This window comes from Hordeum vulgare, chromosome 4H (assembly GCF_904849725.1).
Source record: "Hordeum vulgare subsp. vulgare chromosome 4H, MorexV3_pseudomolecules_assembly, whole genome shotgun sequence".
In the NCBI taxonomy this organism is placed as follows: Eukaryota; Viridiplantae; Streptophyta; class Magnoliopsida; order Poales; family Poaceae; genus Hordeum; species Hordeum vulgare.
Window position 1 is genome coordinate 31,554,925 of NC_058521.1, and position 21,171 is coordinate 31,576,095.

A 21,171-nucleotide genomic window follows, 5' to 3' on the forward strand; every position below is an offset into this window, starting at 1 on the left:
AACATGTGCCAAGTCAAGCCACTTAAATCATTCAAAGGAGGATACCATCCTATCATACTACATCATAACCATCTTAAAATTCATGTTGGCATCCAAAACAAACCATTATACGCTCCTAGCTAATTAAGCATGGCATCAGAAACTATGATCTCTAAGTTGTCATTGCAAACATGTTTCTCTCATAACAAAGCTGAATTAGGAACGATGAGCTAGTCATATTTACAAAAAAAAATAGATCGAGTTCATACCAGCTTTTCTAGGCACAATCACTTCATCATATATCGTCATTATTTCCTTTCACTTGCACGACCGAATGATGTGAATCATAATAAGAGTGTTCGTGCATTGGACTAAGATGGAATCTGCAAGCAAACACAGAGGAGAAGACAAAGTAATATGGCTCTTTGACGGATAAACATATATGCATGAGAGAGCCACTAAACATTTTAACCATGCTCTTCTACCTTGACCCAAAGAAAAAGAAAACTATTTACACGGGAAACCTCCCAACAAGCAAAAGAAGAAAGGGAAATCTTTTTGGGTTTTCTTCTCAAACACCACTAAGCAAACATGAAAGCAACTTACACTAATTTTTTTTGTTTTTCTCAAACTAAACAAACACACGAGAAGAAAGCGAGAAAAATAAATAAACTAGCATGGATGATAAAGTGGCAAGCTGTGAACACCGACTAACAAAGTGAAAGCGTGAGCATGAATATAAAATCGATGAGAAACACGTACTCCCGCAAGCTTAGGCGTTTGGCCTAAGTTGGTCTACTCCCAATGAGGGAAGTAACCATCTCCGGGGTACTCCGGAGTGGACTGAGGGTGCCACTGCTAGGTGAGCTCCTCTGGATCCCATTGATAAATTGGCGTTTGGTACTCGACTGGTAGCTCGGGCACGGGAGCCTGTGGTGGCGCTATGCCCCAATATGCGTAGATGTCCGAGGGCATAATAATGTACCTGCCTAGATGAAGATTGAACAAAGAAGGAGCAGACAAGGTAATAGTTTCACGAGTACCCTCACTAAATAGCAAGTTATAAATCATCCTCTTATTTATATCTTTATCAAGAAAGTCATGGCGAACCATGCTATCATAATCTAGATATCTCTCAGGAAGAAGCATCTCTTCTTCCTCGTGCAGTCTAATAGGTATCTCAAAATGTCTAGTAAGACGGGTAGCATAGATACCTCCATAAACAACGCCTTTAGTACGGTTCATGTTCAACCATTGAGCCACTATAGCGCCCAAGCTATAAGTTTTATCATTATAAAGGGCTTCGCGCAAAACCGCAAGATCTGGGGAGCTAAGAGCCCCAGCTTTCCCACGGCCAATCAAACATTTTCCCACGAATAATGAGAAATACCGAAGCACGGGAAAATGAATGCTAGCAACTGTAGCGCAAGATACTCCTCTCTCCTCTCCTACAACAATAGTATCAATGAAAGCCTCCAAGTCCCATGGACGAGGTTCATGAATATCCCCAACATAAGGTAATTTGCAAACATTGCAAAAATCCTGAAGTGACATGCGCTGGGGGATATCATATAACTTGAACTCAACCATAGGAGGGTTCTTCCTTGGATAGAAATAAATGCTTTGCACAAAAATATTAGTGAGGAGGAGGTATTGTGAGCACTTATCTTCAACAAATGTGGTAAGGCCTGCGTTCTCCACCAAGAAATAAAAATCCTCATAAAGTCCGGCGGCACGTAAGAACACATCGCTTGGCCACTCGCACGCTCGAACTTCTGCAACTTGGGGGGACCGAATACCTGGTTTCTTCTTCTCATTTTCATCATCCTCTTAGGAACCTCCTCATCTTTTCCTTTTTCTTTCTCTGAAAATTTCTGAAATTTTTAGTGACTCAAAGGAAAAGTGAACAAGGCTCAATGAAACTCATAGCAAGTACTCCTACAAGTGCCTAGAGGCCATATCATGCATCAAAACTACTTGGAACCAGCTAAAATTAGCATGCAAAGCTCAAGAACAGGGTCACCAAGGCAGCAAAAATACGCAACGAATAAGGCACCAGAGCAAAAACTAATTGGACCAATGGAGGAGTCACATACCAAGGAACAATTCCCCCAAAACAGTTTGGTGAATGGGGCCTTGCACAAGGAGATCGAAAAACGCAGCAAGAAGAGCAAGAACACGGGTTTGAGCTGTGGAATGATTTTTTCTAGAGGTAGGAGAAGGAGATGGGAGCTGGAATAAGTGGAGGGGGGCCATGTGGGGCCCACAAGCCTGGTAGGCGCGACCAGGGGGGTGCCCGCGCCTCATGGGCTTGTGGCCCACTGGTGCATCCCCCTGAATAGCTCTTTGTCTCAGAATTTTTCAAAAATTCCAGAAAAAATCATACTTGATTTTCAGGGCATTTGAAGAACTTTTATTTCCGGGACACTTTTCTAAGGGACGCAAAAAGCAGAAAATAGGAAAATAAAGCTAAATCTATCATTTTTCTTCTAAGCAACAGAAAGTAAAAGTTCGGAATATGAGGTTTGTGACTCCTAGATTCATCCATCTCATGGTCATCAAAAGAAATCCGTCAATGAGGTTCATCAAGTCTCCTTGACAAACTTTTTTCGAATCGCATAAAAACGGAGAATTTTCGAATCGTCACTAGGTTACCTCAATGGGGATGTGCATATCCCCAACAAGCAAATCATACTTCATCTTAACAGTAGGTATAGGGCATTCAAAGCTCCCAATAAGAATCGGTGAAGTTTTTTCAATAGCATTGATGCAATGTACTCGATATTGTTTCTTCGGAAAGTGCACCGTATGCTAATTACCATTAACATGGAAAGTGACATTGCCTTTGTTGCAATCAATAACAGCCCCTGCAGTGTTTAAAAATGGTCTTCCAAGGATGACCGCCATGGCATCGTCCTCGGGAATATCCAGAATAACAAAGTCCGTTAAGATAGTAACGTTAGCAACCACAACAGGCACATCCTCGCAAATGCCGATAGGAAATGCAGTTGATTTGTCGGCCATTTGCAAGGAGATTCCAATGGGTGTCAACTTCTCCAATTCAAGTCTACGGTAAAGAGAGAGAGGCATAACACTAACACCAGCTCCAAGATCGCATAAAGCGGTTCTAACATAATTGCCTTTAATGGAGCAAGGTATAGTGGGCACTCCAGGATCATCTAGTTTCTTAGGAGTTCCACCCTTGAAGGTGTAATTAGCGAGCATGGTGGAAATCTCAACCTCAGGTATCTTCCTTTTATTGGTCACATATCTTTCATGTACTTAGCATAAGGAGACATTTTAAGCATATCTGTCAAACCATTTGCAGAAAGACAGGTCTAATCATTTCAACAAAGCGCTCAAAATCCTCATTCTCATTCGGAGCTGGCTTCGGAGGTGGTTCGGGAATAGTCCAAGCATTCTCATTGCACAAGATATTATTCAACAGAATCTCAGCTTGTTCCACAGTTCGTTCACTGAAAACACAACCAGCACAACTATCTAGGTGGTCCCTAGAAGCATCGGTTAATCCATTATTGAAGATATCAAGTATTTCATTTTTCTCAACAGGGTGATCAGGCAAAGCATTGACAACTGGACAAGCCTCCCCCAAGCTTGTGGGAGACTCTCTTCTTCAACTTTCACAAAGTTATATATATCCTGCAAGGCAACTTGTTTCTTATGGGCAGGAAAATATTTTTCAGAGAAGTAGTAGATCATATCCTGGGGACTACGCACACAACCAGGAGCAAGAGAAGTAAACCAAGTCTTAGCGTCATCCTTTAGCGAGAAAGGAAACAACTTAAGAATATAGTAGTGGTGAATCTTTTCCTCCCTCGTGAATAGGGTGGCTATATCGTGCAACTTAGTAAGATGTGCTACAACTGTTTCAGACTCATAACCATGAAAAGGATCAGATTCGACCAAAGTGATTAACTCCGGATCGATAGAGAATTCATAATCCTTATCGGTCACAAAGATGGGTGAAGTAGCAAACTTAGGATCGTATTTCATTCTAGCGTTCAAAGATTTTTCTTTCCACTTGCGCAGTAATTTCTCAAGATCATAGCTATCCTTACAAGCAAGAAAGTCCTCAGCTATCTCTCCCTCCATAACATAACCCTCAGTATATCAGGCAATTCATATCTAGGAGAGCTAGTTCTAACAGGTGAAACAGCAGGTTCTACTTCAATAATCTCAGCAGTCTCAGAAGTATCATCACATTCAGCAGCAACTCTAGCAATTTGTGCATCAAGGAATGCACCTAGTGGCAAAGCAGTATCAAGCAAAGCATCATCACAAGAATCATGGATAGCAAAAGTAGCATCATCAAGCGTAGGCGACACATCAAAATTTCTAGCAGGAGGTGGTGTCACAAACTTACTCATAACTGAAGGTGAATCAAGTGCAGAGCTAGATGGCAGTTCCTTACCTGTCCTCGTAGTTGAGGGAAAGACTTTAGTTTTTGGATCTTTCGGATTCCTCATAGTGATCAACAAACGTAAATCCCAAGTGACTCAGAGAATAGAGCTAGGCCTCCCCGACAACGGCGCCAGAAAATAGTCTTGATAACCCACAAGTATAGGGGATCACAATAGTTTTCGAGGGTAGAGTATTCAACCCAAATTTGTTGATTCGACACTAGGGGAAGCCAAAGAATATTCTCGAGTATTAGCAGTTGAGTTGTCAATTCAACCACACCTGAAAGACTTAGTATCTGCACCAAAGTTTCAGTAGCAAAGTAGTGTGATAGTAACGGTAGCACCAGTAACAGTAGTAGTAGTGACAGCTGTAGCGGTAACAGTAGCAGCAGTGACAGCAGTAGCGGTAAAGTAACATTGCAAGGACCAGTAGGAAAATACTCGTAGGTATTGGATCAGTGATGGATAATTATGCCGGATGACATTCATCATGCAACAGTTATAACATGGGGAGATATGTAACAAGCTCCAGTTCGTCAATGTAATGTAGGCATGCATTCAGTATATAGTCACACGTGCTTAAGGAAAAGAACTTGCATGACATCTATTGTCCATCCCTCCCGTGGCAGCGGGGTCCTAATGGAAGCTACGGGATATTAAGGTTCTCCATTTAATAGAGAACCGAAACAAAGCATTAGCACTTAGTGAATGCATGAACTCCTCATACTATGGTCATCTCCGGGAGTGGTACCGGCTATTGTCACTCCGGGGTTGCCGGGTCATAACACAAAGTAGGTGACTACAAATTGCAAGATAGGATCAAGAACACACATATATTGATGAAAACATAATAGGTTCAGATCTGAAATCATGGCACTCGGGCCCTAGAGACAAGCATTAAGCATAACAAAGTAGTAGCAACATCAATCTCAGAACATAGTGGATACTAGGGATCAATCCCCATCAAAACTAACTCGATTACATGATAGATCTCATCCAACCCATCACCGTCGAGCAAGCCTACGATGAGATTACTCACAAACGATGAAGAGCATCATGGAATTGGCGATGAAGGAAGGTTGGTGATGACGAAGGCGACGATCTCCCCTCTCCGGAGCCCAGAACGGACTCCAGATCCGCCCTCCAGTGGAAGAACAGGTGGTGGCGGCGCCTTCGTATCGTAAAACGCGATGAAATCTTCTCCTCGATTTTTTTTGAGCGAAGGGGACTAAATAGAGTTGGAGTTGGAGGCGGCGGAGCCCTGAGGGCCCCACAAGCTGTCAGGCGCGGCCAGGGGGGCCTCGCGCCTCCTCGGCTTGTGTGCTCCTCGCTCCACGTCTCCGGTTGATTCTTGCGCCAGTATGTTTTATTCCACAAAAAATCCTCGTAAATTTCCAGGTCATTCCGAGAGCTTTCATTTCTGCGCAGAAACAACACCATGGAAATTGTGTTGAAACCAACGTTAGTCCAGGTTAGTTCCATTCGAATCATGCAAATTAGAGTCCAAAACAAGGGCAAAAGAGTTTGGAAAAGTAGATACGATGGAGACGTATCAAACCGTTCCTACGATAAGATTAGCATGGTTAAAACTAGATAATGTTGATGGATCAACTGAAGGACCCTTTGTAGCAACCCATGTGGTTTTGGGATACTACTTAGGCTTCGAGTAGGATCAATCAACATTGATGTTCCTTTCGAAACCAACGCCCTATTTCCTAGGGTTCTTGTTCAAGATTGTCTTCTTGAGGACATTATATAGAATCTGATGTTCCTTTAGACTTTTGTACATGCCTATTTCAAGCAATGTCTTCAACCTATCACTGTAATCAGTGATAGCAATGGTTTTCTCAAATGAGGGGTTAGATACCATAGATAGAGTTGAAGATAATGCATTTTCATAAGCATTTGAACATTCAGCATTTGAATCATTAGTTTCACGAGCGAGGCATTTTAAGCATGGAGCATTAAATTCATCCTGAGCAGTATGGATCTGTTCTGCTAGGAGTGAGTAGTTTTCCTTCTGAAGATCCTCATGGGCTTCTCTCAACTTCTCAAGATCTTGCTTTCTTTGAAGATATTCATAAGAAAGCTTCTCATGATTAGTTGTGAGAATGTCATGATGACTTTGGAGATCCTCAAACCTTGAATGAGGACTTTACATGTCTTGAGTCATAGTTTCGTTCTCATTTGGTCGCATAATAGGTCGTCACTTTTCTCTAGAGATTTTTGCATTTTCTCCATAACATTTTGTTGTTTAGTGGCAATATTGACAAACTTAGGATATCTAGGTTTCAAGTCATCATCAGATTCATCTTTGCTATCAGATTCATGTCGTAAAGGTTTTGAGGATACATTGTAGCCTTTTGGCATGGAGCAGAAGACTGGAGCATAGTTATCTTCACTGACTTCAGTGTTGATGAGTGGGTCATTATCTTCACATTCGAAGAAACACATAACAACGAATGCAGAACCATAGCCAAACCATCAACTTCAATATCAGACTCCTCCATAGATTCCTCTTTAGCTTCTAACTCAGATTTGACATCTTAATTCATTTCCATGCCAGTAAAAGTATGAGTTTTCTCAGATGATTTCTTCTTGTGTGGTGAAGACTTGGATGAAGACTTGGTATGGTGGTTGTTGTTGTTGTTGTTGTCGTTGTCGTTGTCATTGTCGTTGTCGTTGTCATTCTCGTTGTTGTCGTCGTCGTCGTAGTCATCATTGTCCTCATCGTCGTCGTCATTATTGTTGTTGTTGTTGTCGTTGTCGTTGTCGTTGTCATTGTCGTCGTCGTTGTCGTTGTCGTCGTTGTCGTCGTCGTCGTCGTCGTCGTTGTTGTTGTTGTTGTTGTTGTTGTTGTTGTTGTTGTTGTTGTTGTTGTTGTTGTTGTTGTTGTTGTTGTTGTTGTTGTTGTTGTTGTTGTTTTTTGTTGTTGTTGTTGTTGTCGTTGTTGTTGTCGTTGTCGTTGTCGTCGTCGTTGTCGTCGTCGTCGTCGTCATCGTCATTGTCGCTGTCGCTGTTGCTGTCGATGTCGTTGTCGTTGTTGTTGTGGGTCGTTGTCGTCGTCGTTGTCGTTGTCGTTGTCGTTGTCATTATCATTGTCGTTGTCGTTGTCATTGTTGTTGTTGTTGTTGTCATTGTCGTTGTCGTTGCCGTTGTCGTTGCCGTTGTCGTTGCCGTTGTCGTTGCCGTTGTCGTTGTCGTTGTTGTTGTCACAATCATAGTCATCGCTCTTCTTCTTGGATTCCTTCTCCCATCTAGGACAATCAACGATGAAGTGGCCTACTTTCTTGCACTTGTGACAGATTTGCTTCTTGTTGTGATGCGAAGACATTTCTCTAGACTTCTTGGAGACGCGGCTTGAAGATTTTCCAAAGCGTGTGGACCTGGCAAATTTCTGAAACTTCCTCACAAGCAGGGCGAGCTCTTTGCCAATGTCTTTAGCACCATCGAAACTGCATTGAGATTTTTTTTGTAGATGAAGATACTAGTTTTGTCTTCAGGGCACGAGAGCCACCAGAATTGGAACCAGAGATTTCCGTCTTATCATCTTGTTGGAACTCATGGGTGTTCAGTCTCTCAAGGATATCAGGAGGATGCAATTCCTTGAAGCTAGGGCGTTCTTGGATCATGAGGGCAAGAGTGTCAAAGGAACTGTCAAGAGATCTCAATAGCTTCTTCACAACTTCATGTTTGGTGATATTAGTGGCGCCGAGAGCATTCAACTCAATTGAGATGCCTACGAGTCAATCAAATGTGAGGTGCACATTTTCCTTGTCAAGCCTCTTGAAGCGATTGAACAGGTTGCAAAGTACATCAACATGCGAGTCTCACTGAGATGAGACACCTTCATTGACCTTGGAAAGCCATTCCCGGATCTGCTTTGCATTGTATGCAACACTCACATGACCATACTGTCCTTTGGTCACATGACCACAAATGATTTTCTTGACAGTTGACTCTAGTTGAGAAAATCTGTTCACATCAGCAGTAGTGACAACTTCACCAACCTTGGAAATGCTAGCCATGATGATATACCAGAGGTCGTTGTCAATGGCTCCGAGATGCTTGTGCATCTTGTTCTTCTAGTAGGTGTAGTCTGTGCCATCGAAGACAGGGCACATATGAGAGACCTTGATTATCCCTGTAGTCGACGTAGCTAACACTCCAGGTGGTTAAACCGAATCACACATGAAGGGAGTACCTTGCTCTAATACCAATTAAAAGTGCTGGTTATCGATTACAGGGGGGTGAATAGGCAATTTTTATGAAATGCTTCAAAACATTAGATGTCTTTCAAGTGAGCAGAAGCAAATCAAGATCAAATAGAGATAACAATCAAGGATCTAGGCATAGCATGTAGAGAGTTGAAGACATTCAGACATGCGTAGCAGAGTCATCATATAAAACATATGTGTATCGAAGATAAACTAGAATAGTATGAAGACAAATGCAGATCATATGAATGTATTCGATGAATGCCATCACCCAAGAGCAATCAAGCAATGGATTGGCAATACTAAGTAACAAGTAAATGAGTGAAAAGATAGAACCAGTAGCTTGATGAAGACTCGGGATTTGTTGGACCAGTTCTAGTTGTTGTGAAAACTATACATGTGGTAAGGGAGGTTGATATTTAACTCAGAAGACCTCATCTTCACCTTGTTCCCCTTGAGATAAAGTCCCTTAGACCTCGCCCAATCACTGAAGTAAGTCTTCAGGGTAGACTTATGAAACCCGTACAAACTCGATCACCCAACAATCTACAATGACTCTTGGATGCTCTAAACCATGATGCCTAACCGTATGGAAGATCACAATCTTCAAGTGTAGCATGTCTTTGCTTCACTCAGAATAGAATGACTTCGGTGATGCTCAAACACTGTGGCTCTAGGTATTTGGGTTTATGCTTGCAGGATAGCTCTTTCTCAATGTCTTCGAGGTGGGTTGCTGTAAAACAACAACAGTCGTATCTAAGTGTGAGAAGCCACCAACTCACTAGTAGAAAATGGCCCATGTGTCCCAGTTCGAGAGGCCCATTAGCCCCGGTTCCGGAACCGGGACTAAAGAGTCAGGACTAAAGCCGAAAAACTTTAGTCTCAATTCACTTACCAACCAGGACATAAGGGTCTCCATGTGGCCGCTGCGGTGAGCCCAGGGAGGAGGAACTTTTGTCCTGGTTGGTCACACCAACCGGGACAAAAAGGCATCCATGCGTCAGCATCTGACCAGAGCTGGGGTTTTTTTTGAATGGGTGGGGGGTGGTTGGGGGGTTTTGAAGGGTTAATTTAGTGGTTTCATATTGTGTTAGCTAGCTAATAGAGAGAAGTGTTCTCTCTTTCTCCGTGCTTGGTGGACGCTAGCTACTTTGCATATAGAAAGAACTTGACGCTAGCTAATAAGAAAATGAAGGAAACCAATTACAATCACTATCATCTTTTACAATCCCTAACATCATCTACCTAATATCCAATCACAAATAACCCACATAGTATTCCCCGTCTTTAGATATGACGTGGTCAAGAACGAATTCCGCCAATTCCTCTTGAAGTGCTCGTATGCGATCATGTGTTAGGAGTTCATCCCGCATCTGCCAGATCTAATTTAAAGAAGGGGGTCAATACATGCATATATATAAATAAAAGTCAACACAATTGATGGTAATATATAAAATAAAATTGTGAATATTTTTTACGTACTTGATATTGTTGGATTTACAGAAGTATGGTAACTTATTTGATGAGTATGATTGGTGCTGTGGAAAAACATAAACCTTCGTCTCTAGTGAATAATTTTTAATTCTATCCTGGAGGACGATAAGTTCTTGAAATTTTTACATATTATTTATGTAAAAATTCTTCGAGTTTTCCTATTTTTTCAGAATTTTTGGAGTTACAGAAGTGTGTGATCTTTACAGATTTCTATAGACTGTTCTGTTTTAAACATATTCTGTTTTGCGTGGATAGTTTGCTTGTTTTGATGATGCTATGGATTATATGGGGGCGTATAAGTCATGGATAAGTTAGAATACAATACCTATTATGCAATTATATATTAAGAATCAAATTATAACAGTACCTAAAGTATGCAATATGTTTCTTACAATAACGGATCTCACGAAATTTTATTGAGTCTTGTGTGATTGAAGTTTTCATGTTTACTTGAGTGTGATCGCGATGGACCATGGAATAAGGAGTAGCAAGATCCTAATATTGGGGATGCCCAAGGCACCCCAAGTATTATTCTAAGTAATACTCAAGCATCTAAGCTTGGGGATGCCCCGTAAGGCATCCTCTCTTTCGTCTCAAACCATCGGTATGCCACTTGGAGCTACATTTTTATTCATCACATGATATGTGTTTTGCTTGGAGCGTCGTTTTCTTTTGTTTTCTTTTACTTTCAGTTTGTCACAATCGTCATTTTTTGGACACCCCTATTAGAGAGAGAATCACCTGCATTATGATTTGCTAGAATACTCTATGTGGTTCACTTATATCTTTTGAGTTTGGTAGTTGCTCTAGTACTTCACTTATATCTTTTCGAGCACAGTGGCGTGTAGATTTTATAGAAATAATTTGCTCTCGTTCTTCACTTAGACTTTTTTGAGAGTAGAATAAATAGTGACGTTAATTTGCATGGGTCATAAGACTAGTCCAAAATAATAGGCATTCAATGAATGATAATCAAAACCATCATGTAGCACACATAGAGAAATTGTGAGTTAATGACATTGATATGGTAATATGAAAAATGTGCAAGTCCCTAATTGTTGATTCATATAAGTTTCAGGATTAAAGGGGTGTTAACTTGTTGTTCATCTAAATATTAAAGAGGCATGGTGATGACGTGTGAGCATTATTATTCCTTGTTAAAATCCTAGTGTTGTCTCGAGTCAGGGGCGCGCGGCGGTTATCTCCTACCAACCCCCTCCCTCGGGGCATGCGAGTAGTGCTTTCATGTGTGATAAAACTAATAAAACTTCACAATAAGTATGTGAGTTCCTTATTTCTAATGTGACACCTTGGACATACACATCTTTACCTTCGCATATTTGCTAGCCTCTTGGGTACCGTGCATAGCCCATTCTCACCTCGAGGATTGGTGCAAGTTCCGCCGGTGCATCCACACCCCGCGGCATGATACACTCTGTTGCACATAAGCCTCACTATATCTTCCTGAAAACAGCCAGCATACCTACCTATTAAGGCATTTCCATAGCCATTCCGAGATATATTTCCATTTAAATTCCGTCGTCACTTCACATGACTAGTTCGTTCATCGTCATATTGCTTAGCATGATCATATAGAGCTGACATAGTATTTGTGGCAAAGACACCTTCCATCATGTTTTTGATACATGTCACGCTAGATCATTGCACATCCTGGTACATTGCCAGAGGCATTCTCAGAGAGTCATATCTTCCTATCAGTTCTCCATATTGAGTTGTAAGTAAATAAGTGAGGAATGGATGATGGAGACTATGATTCCCCCACAAGTCGGGATGAGACTCCGGACGAAAAATAAATAAAATGGGGGAGGCCAAATGAGCCCACCATATACAAAAATATATATTATGGGGAGGCAAAAAAAGAAAAAAAGAGAGAAAAACCCACCATACAAAAAAAGAGAGAGAAAAAGAGAGAAGGGACAATGCTACTATCCTTTACCACACTTGTGCCTCAAAGTGGCACCATGATCTTCATAGCGAGAGTCTCCTATGCTGTCACCTCCATATGCTCACCACTAGGAAAAGGGCTATAGATGATATAGATACTAATGGCGCACCACACAAGCAGTGCACCACTACTATATAGTAGTGGCACACCATGTGCAGGTGTGCCATTAGTGTGATGGACACTAATGGCGCACCACACACTCTGTGCGCCACTACTATATTTTTTTTTTGCAAAATTACTAATGGCGCACCGGGGCAGAGTGTGCCATTACTAGTTTAACTAGTAATGGCGCACCACTCAACCGGTGCGCAACTACTAATTTTTTTTTGCAAAACTACTAATGGCGCACCAGCAGCTGGTGCGGCATTAGTAACTAGGGTTACTAATAGCGCATTTGTAGGTGGTGCGCCACTACTATATTTTTTTTGCAAAACTACTAATGGCGCACCACGAGCTGGTGCGCCATTAGTAACCAGGTTACTAATGGTGCACCAGCTGGTGGTGCGCCATTAGTAGTTTTGTAAAAAAAAAATGTCTCTGCCACCCACGACCCCAACCCCAACTCCCCCCGTTATAAAAAAAAACCAACTCCCACCTCCTTCCATCCCCAACATGCTGCTGCGATTGCCGGCGAGCCTCCACCTCCGGTCGCTCCGGTGGACGCGCGACCTCAGCTCATCCTCGGCCCCGGCGGCGGCCGCGAAGGAAGGGGTTGACGGGAAGATCGTGGCCGCGGTGGTGTTCGAGCGCCTCCCCGTCATCATCCCTAAGATCCACCCTGTCGTCTACGCTTTCCAAGAATTCTCGTACTCCAGATCCGCCCGTCTCTCCTCTAGTTTCGCGGCGCCTGCTGTTTGCTCGTTGGGCTGACGTCGTCCCCGGTGCGGGGTTTGGTTTCTTGCCCTTTGCTAGGTTCCGATGGAGGCTGACTGTCTCCGGCTATCTGAACCCACCGCGGAACGCCTCCCGCCCGCTTCCGTGCTCCGTGCCTCGCCGGTTAATCACCCATCGACGCATCCCGCCCTCAATCCGTGCCTCGCTCTGCCCATCCCCGCATCCACCATGCCCATCCGCCCAGTCCACAGACCAGTCCTGCCCGGTGGCCGCCGTTGACCCTGTCCTATCCCACGACCAAACACAACACACATGTAAGGTTATCCCCATTCCCCACTTTTCCCAATTTCTGATTCAGCCCTTGTATTGATGGATGCATTTTCTGTTGTTCAATTATGATTGACACTTGATAGAATACAGTGACTGCTAGACTGTATTTTTTTCTTGTAGAAATGTTGAAGAATTGGTACAATGTACCTACTATGTAGGTTTATTCTATGCAAAACTGATACTTAATACAATAGAGAATTTTATCTGTCTGTAAGAACACATTGATTTATTTATTTAGATATGCTATTGGTAAATTAGTTAGAACGTTCACATGTCATATTTGGTGTCAATATCTTCAGGCGAACCACCACGTTTTAAATTCCTAGCTCCGCAGCAAGCTGGACCGCACCCAACAGTTTCTCCTTCAGGCCTCCGTCCATCCAACCGCTCCGCAAACCCGTGCTTCAGCGGAGATGCAGCGGCCGGTGGATTTCAAGCTCCCCCACTTTTTGAATGATTTCAAGCTCCCGGTGGTAATCTCTCTCTTCCCCCTCCTCTAGCATTACTGTCACATGTTTGAACATTTCGCATGATTTGCAATTCTGCAGTATGTACAGTCGTATATGAGGAGTAGAAGATTCTTAATCAGTGCCTGGTGACAAAGTTAGGAAGTTAACTTCTGCTCCAAGTACAGTACAATACTATGTTAGACTGTTGCTCTCCACACTAGTTGCGCTTCCCGATTTTGCTCTCCCCACCAGCTGGGCTCTCCACTTGCGTTGGACTGTTGCTAGTTTTTGTTCAGATGCATGCTCCTACGTCCTTTTCCAATTCCCACCGAAAAATGTTTCACCGCCGGGGTAACCTTTAGAAGCACCGTAGCTGCAGCATATTTTGCTCTTCAGAGAATGATTGATGCATTTGACATGGTCTCAAGTAACAGGACAAACATAGCCCTCTTTGGTGATACACTAACAACCATTCCCCACTTCTACAGAGAGTTTTTTTTGTACTCACTCTGCTTTGCTCTGTTTCTGTTTCTGTTTTTCCCCTTCATATCTTGGCTTATCATGTTTTCCATTTAACTTCTATACAAGATTCTGACCATGCGCCATCCCCGGAAGCTCATCCTTGCTGGCTGTCTATCGGCATTAACAGTGAGATTTTTTTTCGAACATGCTCTAATCTAGTGTGATGGCCTGTCTTTTTCTGCCTGACTGAGAGTTTAAAAAAATTCTAGGTGATGACGGAGTTATCTGCTTCTCTCGGCTGGGTTGCACCTAATCTGGTATGTTTTCACCCTGATTTATACAAAGACATATGTGTACGCTGCCTATATTCTTTCTATAACAGTTGCTTTCACTCGGTGGTGGTGGTGGTCAGTATCATTTTAGAGTTGAAATTATGTTGAGCTCTTCAAATATCCAATGTTAATACTTGATGGAACTGTGTTTATTTTTCATTTCAACACGGAGAATCACATTTATAAACCTTGTCCTGTACTCCTGATTATAGCTTTACATTAAATCTTCCAGTAACAACAACTGTTACAATCCTCGTACGTGTATTAGCTCAACCAATGGTGGGCCTCTTCTGAACCTGCTGGTAGATTATTACCACCAACCCCGCTCTCTCTCAACTCTCTTGTTGCGAAGTTATGCCAAAATTTTCTTCTTAAAGTGTTACCTTGAAAGAAAGCACAGTTTTAACGGTATTTTTTTCATACAGATATCACGTAAATGGAGATATGCACTGCTGGAGATGTATGCCAAGTGTGGAAGCATCCAAAGAGCTTGGCAGGTGTTTCAGGGGATCGGTGGTCGGCGAGATCTCTGTTCTTGGAACTCGATGATCATGGCGTTTGCCTTGCGTGGCTCCTGGAGGGAAGCCCTTGCCCTGTTCCATAAGTTGAGGGTGAGGATTTCTTCCTTGAATTGTATATTTTATTACTTCTATGTGTTCGCATCAACGCAACATCACTTCCTTGCAAGGTTATTATTTGGGACTAGATTTAGTGATTATTGACATTAAAACCACCTAGCAAATTACATCATTCTGATATGTCTTTGCTCCTTTGTCACTGTGGAACTTGAGGCTGAGTTGTTCGGTCATTTAGCTCGGATTTACAAAATTTGCTGTCTTCCAAGGTGGTTTGGCGCCTCATCGTCTCTAGTTTCCCCTACCTCAGCTTTGGCGCCTTCCATCAGATTAGAACAAATGGAAAAGACATCTGCATGGAAATTGAAGTTAAGCGGGATGATCTTCTTTCAGAAGTTGTAGAAGCTACTTCATGGTTGGGACATCTGCCGACGTGGTCCGGTCCACGAGGAGCACAAGCACGAGAAATCCGCTTTGACATCCAAGAGCTACGGTATGATGTCAGTTATATTTCCTCCTCATTAGGGCCGCGCAAATACGTAGGTCTGCGCTTTTTTGGATAATTATTAACCGTCGGTGATGTCAGTTATATGTAGCTTTGATGGTAATTTTTGTTGGTAGCTTACCAAGCTGATCGCTTGGTTCCATATATATATATATGGCTGGTAATCTGTTTTTGCTATACACACAGACATGGGATTGAGCTATACAGAGGGGAGATTCGGGGATGCGGAACGTCGGGCAAGAGCAATTTGGCCCAGGAGTATCGTATATCGAAAATGTTTACTGCCTTGATTGATAAAGCAAGCAAGTTCCTGTCTGCTGGGAAAACCAACTTACATGGCCATGCTCAGGGAACCAGCAAGCGCAAAGACACACTAATGGTCAGCCACAAGCCTGAGGAGACTCTGGATGCTCTTTCTCATGAGCAGATGGTGCAGTTTTCCGAGAAAACTTCGCCCAACGGAAGCTCTGACATTACGAATATTTGGCGGTAAATGAAATTCCACGTTCTTTTTTTACAATCAAGGGATGTTTTATTGCGGCAATGGAGTAACAACAATTTCCCTCTTGTCAGTGGGACATTCTCTGCCCACGCAGCATCCGGTTGCATTTCTGACAAGCCCAAACCCCAGTCAGCTAGTATCGTCTCAGCATGCAAGGATGATGTGCATAGTCTAAGTGAACCTGAACCGGAAAACCATCGGTAACTTATTTATGTCTTTGGTATCTTTAGTTTGTTTTCCTGGTGCATTGATCCATTAATTTTGACTTCTCAACTCTAAATAGCGTGATTATGCATCTTGACATGAAGCCGCACATTATACCTTTGTGTAGTGACTTCTCTGGTCTGGGCCGTGAATCATGGGATCGCCACGACTTCCTGAGGTGACTTGGTATTCTCACAAATGATTTTTTGTAAATACGGATATATATCCACCTGACTCTCAAACTACTCAAAATGTGAAGGTGCAAGCTTGTAGTCACGTATTGTCTGTGAAGGTCAATATGATTATTAACTGTGTTGAAATATTGTTCAACTGCTAGTCCAAGTACATTTTGCCTGTCTATATTCTTTGCAGGGTACTCCATCTTATGCACAATTCATGTATGTGGATGCTGACTCCAAGTTGGCGCCATCAGTAAAAGGAGTTGCAGCCACTGCTCATATAGCATGTTACTATGTTACCTTTTAAATCTCCCCCCACAGAACTGATAGTTGTAGTTACATTTGCTAAAATCTGAAGCATGTGGCCTTTTGGAATATGCATCTTTTTTTTGTTCCTATTTTTTATTTGTTGGAGGACAACATGTATGTACTCATATTTTTGGTTCATCTTTTTTTATGTATTAATCGTTTGCACGCACATGATGCCTAATAATAAGAAAAGAGATGTGTATTGATCATGAGTTTAGTATACTTATTTTCAGCTATTTAGAGGCTTTATTATTGGTTCTGTGGAACAAGCTGCATGGCAAAAATCAAGGTTAATTTGTTTGTCAACTTGCGTTCAATGTATGTGCATGTTTATAAACATATTTTCATTGTGGTGTAATATGTGTTTATCTTGAACCTTCTTGTGGGTGTGAGGATAATAATTGAATATTTTTAGAGCTGGTAGTATAACCTGTGGTGCACCATGAGCTATACTAATGGCGCACCTGGGAGGCATACTAATGGCGCACCTGGAAGGCATACTAATGGCGCACCTGGGAGGCATACTAATGGCGCACCTGGGAGGCATACTAATGGCGCACCTGGGAGGCATACTAATGGTGCACTGCGTGGTGCGCCATTAGTATACCAGATACTAATGGCACACTTGTGGTGCGCCATTAGTAAAAAATTCTAATGGCGTGATGCTAGTGGCGCACCTATAGGTCGGCATTAGTAGCCAAAATAGGTGCGCCATTAGCAGGCCTTTTCCTAGTAGTGGCTAGTGGGAATTATCTTATCATAATAAAATTGGCTTGTATATTCCAATGACGGCTTGCTCAAATGCCCTACGTCTTCATGAGCAAGTAAGTTGGATACACACCCCACTTAGCTTCAGTTGAGATTTCATACATTTGTAGCTCTAGTGCATCATTTGCATGGCGCTCCTCGAATTGACATCTAACGATGGGCATATCCTTAGCTCGTTGGTTCTCCTAGTGGATGCGAGATTATCTTCTCCACTATTTACCCCTTTGATATCTACCACCATATTCTATTCCACCTATATGCTATGTCCAATGGTTCACGCTCATGTATTGCGTGAAGAATAAAAAGTTGATGCATATTAAAAAAGTACGATCCAATTGCCTGACTTGACCACCGTGGTGCATAACATTTGTATTTATGTAGTGAAGACGGAGTCATGCCTTGCTAATACAATAAAGATGAATAGGGGGTAAACATTGTTTTAGGATCGTATACGTTGAAAATCCATAATTGTGTTGCTTATACTTAATAAATATTATTATGTTGCTGTTTGTTAATTCATCATTTCTCAATGATCATACATACAAGAGATAACATTATGGATTGCATGTCACATCAAAAATTCTGTTTTTATCATTTACCTACTGGAGGACGGGTAGGACTTAAGCTTGGGGATGCTGATACGTATCCAACATATCTAAATTTTTTGATTGTTCCATGCTGATATATTATCACTCTAGGATACTTTTTGGGCATGTATATACCAATTTATAATATTTTTGAGCACTAACCTATTGACCTAGTGCCCAGTGCCAGTTCCTGTTTTCTGCGTGTTTTTTGCTTTACAGGTTTACCCTACCAAACGAAGTCCAAATGCCACGAAACTTTAATATGATTTTTCTGGACTATATGAAGACCTGCAAGCATCGGAAGTGGACGAGAGGCCGCATGAGGGAGGCACAAGCCAACAGGGCGCGTCCCAGGGCTTGGCCGCTCCCTAATGGCTTGTGGCCCCCCTTGGATGCCTCCCGGTGTCCCTCTCTGACCTATAAATTCATAAATATTCTGAAAACTCTAAGGGCACTCCCGAAACACTTTGTCCGCCGCCGCAAGTCTCTGTTCCGATGGGAGGCCATCTAAACCTTCGTTTCCACGATCTGCTGGAGGGGAGATCAATCAAGGAGGGCCTCTACATCAACCTTGCTGCCCTCACCCTGATGAGTGAGTAGTTCACCACAGACCTATGGGTCCGTAGGCAGTACCTAGATGGAAATCTCTCTCTTACGATCTTCAATACCATGTTCATCACATCTTCGCTTTGATCTATCTGATGTAATCACTATGTATGGTGTGTTTGTTGGGATCCGATGAATTGTGGGTTTATGTTCAGATTATTCATGAAAATATTTGAGTCACCTCTGATTATTATGATTCTTAATTGCATGATCATCATGGATTCGTAATGCTTTCTGATCTATTGAGATAGTTTGGCCAAATAGATTAATATTTTTTAAGTGGGAGTGGTGCATTGTAGTAGGTTCAACCTGGCGAATTTCTATGTCCGAGTGACAAAAGGGGACACGATGCATCTTTGTGTTGCTGCTACTAAGGATAAAATGGTAGGGTTTATTCATATTAATTGACTTTACTTTGTCTACATCATGTCATTGTTTTCCAAGCATTACTCTGTTTTTACTTAATACATAGAGGCAAGCATAGCAGCGCTCTTGAAGTGAAGTAATTGTAATAGGTGCAGGCAGGAGTCGGCCTATTTTCTTATGGACGTGATGCCTATATACACATGATCATTGCCCTGAAAATCGCATAACTATCCGATGCTCTATCAATTGTCCAACAGTAATTTGTTTACCCACCATATGGTGCTTTCATGAGAGATGCCACTACTATGTCCTCCGGGTAAATTCACTTATATATTCAGAAAACTTATAATTTCTTCGCTGTTATTTTTTTTTTTTTGCAAGTTATAATTATCTACACACCTCATTTGCTTGCAAATAACGAGATCAATGAGATTGATAACCGTCTTGCCTGCGTTGGGTGGAAGTTGTTTGCTCTTTTGTGTGCAGCCGCTCAAGATGATTGAGGATTGCTATTCCTATTGGTTTGATAAATCTTGGTTTCTTAATCTAGGGAAATACTTACCCTCATTGTGCTGCTATTACCCATTCCTCTTCACAAAAAACCGAATGCGGATCACAAGTATCACGGCCACACCACCAACCTTCACACAAGTTAGGCCCCAAGCGGAGCCCGAAAGCGGTGAGAGTTAGGTAACACCACTCCCCTTAATGCCAGGAACATGGTGTGGTGATTGTCGCGTACGTCTAGAGGAACCCTCACGAACCTCTCAACTGGCTGCAATGGTCTGCGTCAATTGCCTCATTACCAACATATTATAGGACTATGTCATCACCGGCCTAACCGCGAGCGGGAGTACAAATATGGTTGACATCGTGTCTATGTCGAACGATGAAAACAACGATGGAGAACCGATCTGCTTAACAAACTAATTACTTTATTTGGTGATCCGGAAACGAAGCACAAAGGATTCACTACAAGAAATAAGCTCGTTTATGACAAAAAATAATGGCCGCGGTTGAATTGGTCATAGATCTATATGACTAAAATTTACAAAAAGGTCATGAGGTGTCTAAGAGGGTCCAAACCCCAGAAATTTTTGACCATCTCTATCAACAAGGTCATAATCCCATTGCACAGAATGGTCACTGCCATGTGTAGCTCTATTTATGCTCGCATTGTAGGTCCTCCATGACAAAATTAAGAAGGTCATAGGCTTAAATAGAGGTGACTGGGCAGGCAACTCGACAATTTTGCCTACGTGTCTTGTATAGGTGCCGACAAGGCCACAAAGTATAATTACGTTCAGAGGTCGGACCCATAAGTTGAGTTGTTGACCCAACTTACTTGTGGCATCGAGATTTGACGCGTGGGGCCGTGTTGGACCCACTGACTTCCTGTCATGCGCGGGGCGGCTACCCTAGCTCGCAGGTGGAACCACCTAATTGGGCATGCTAATGAAGGATGTGTTCTAAAGAAGATAGCTTAACTTGGTATTTCAGAAAAAAATACACATTATTACATAATACTCCCTCCGTCCCAAAATTCGTGTCTTAGATGTTTTTAGATATGGATGCATTTAAATACTAAAACGTGACTAGATACATCCATATCTAGACAAATTCAAGACAATAATTTTGAGACACAGGGAGTATGATATAAGATGAAGGTGCATCCATTCCTAAGAAAAATAAAAATAAAAATCTATAGAACAAGATGAAAAATAGAAAATACACATTACATAAAAAAGATGGGTCAACCCCGCTTCTGAAATCGGAAACAAAAGCAAAAAAAAGAGCTCTTGGCGGCCAAAATTTAGCCAAGTATGGCGGGATCATGAAACTTCCCCCACCCGTATAATCCCTGGCAAGCACCCAAATCGCCACCACAGCGCCTCCACTCTCCCCAGATCCAATCGCACCCCATCCCTCCTTTGTGCGCCTGGGTTGAGAGGTCGCTGGTGCTTGCGCCGTCGGAAAGGATGCCTTCCCATCATCGGCTCCGTGCCACCATGTGGGGCGTCTGCTCCGTGTTGCTCGGCGCCCCTGGATCTCTCTTGTCAAGTAGCACTGGTCCACTCCAGGTGGC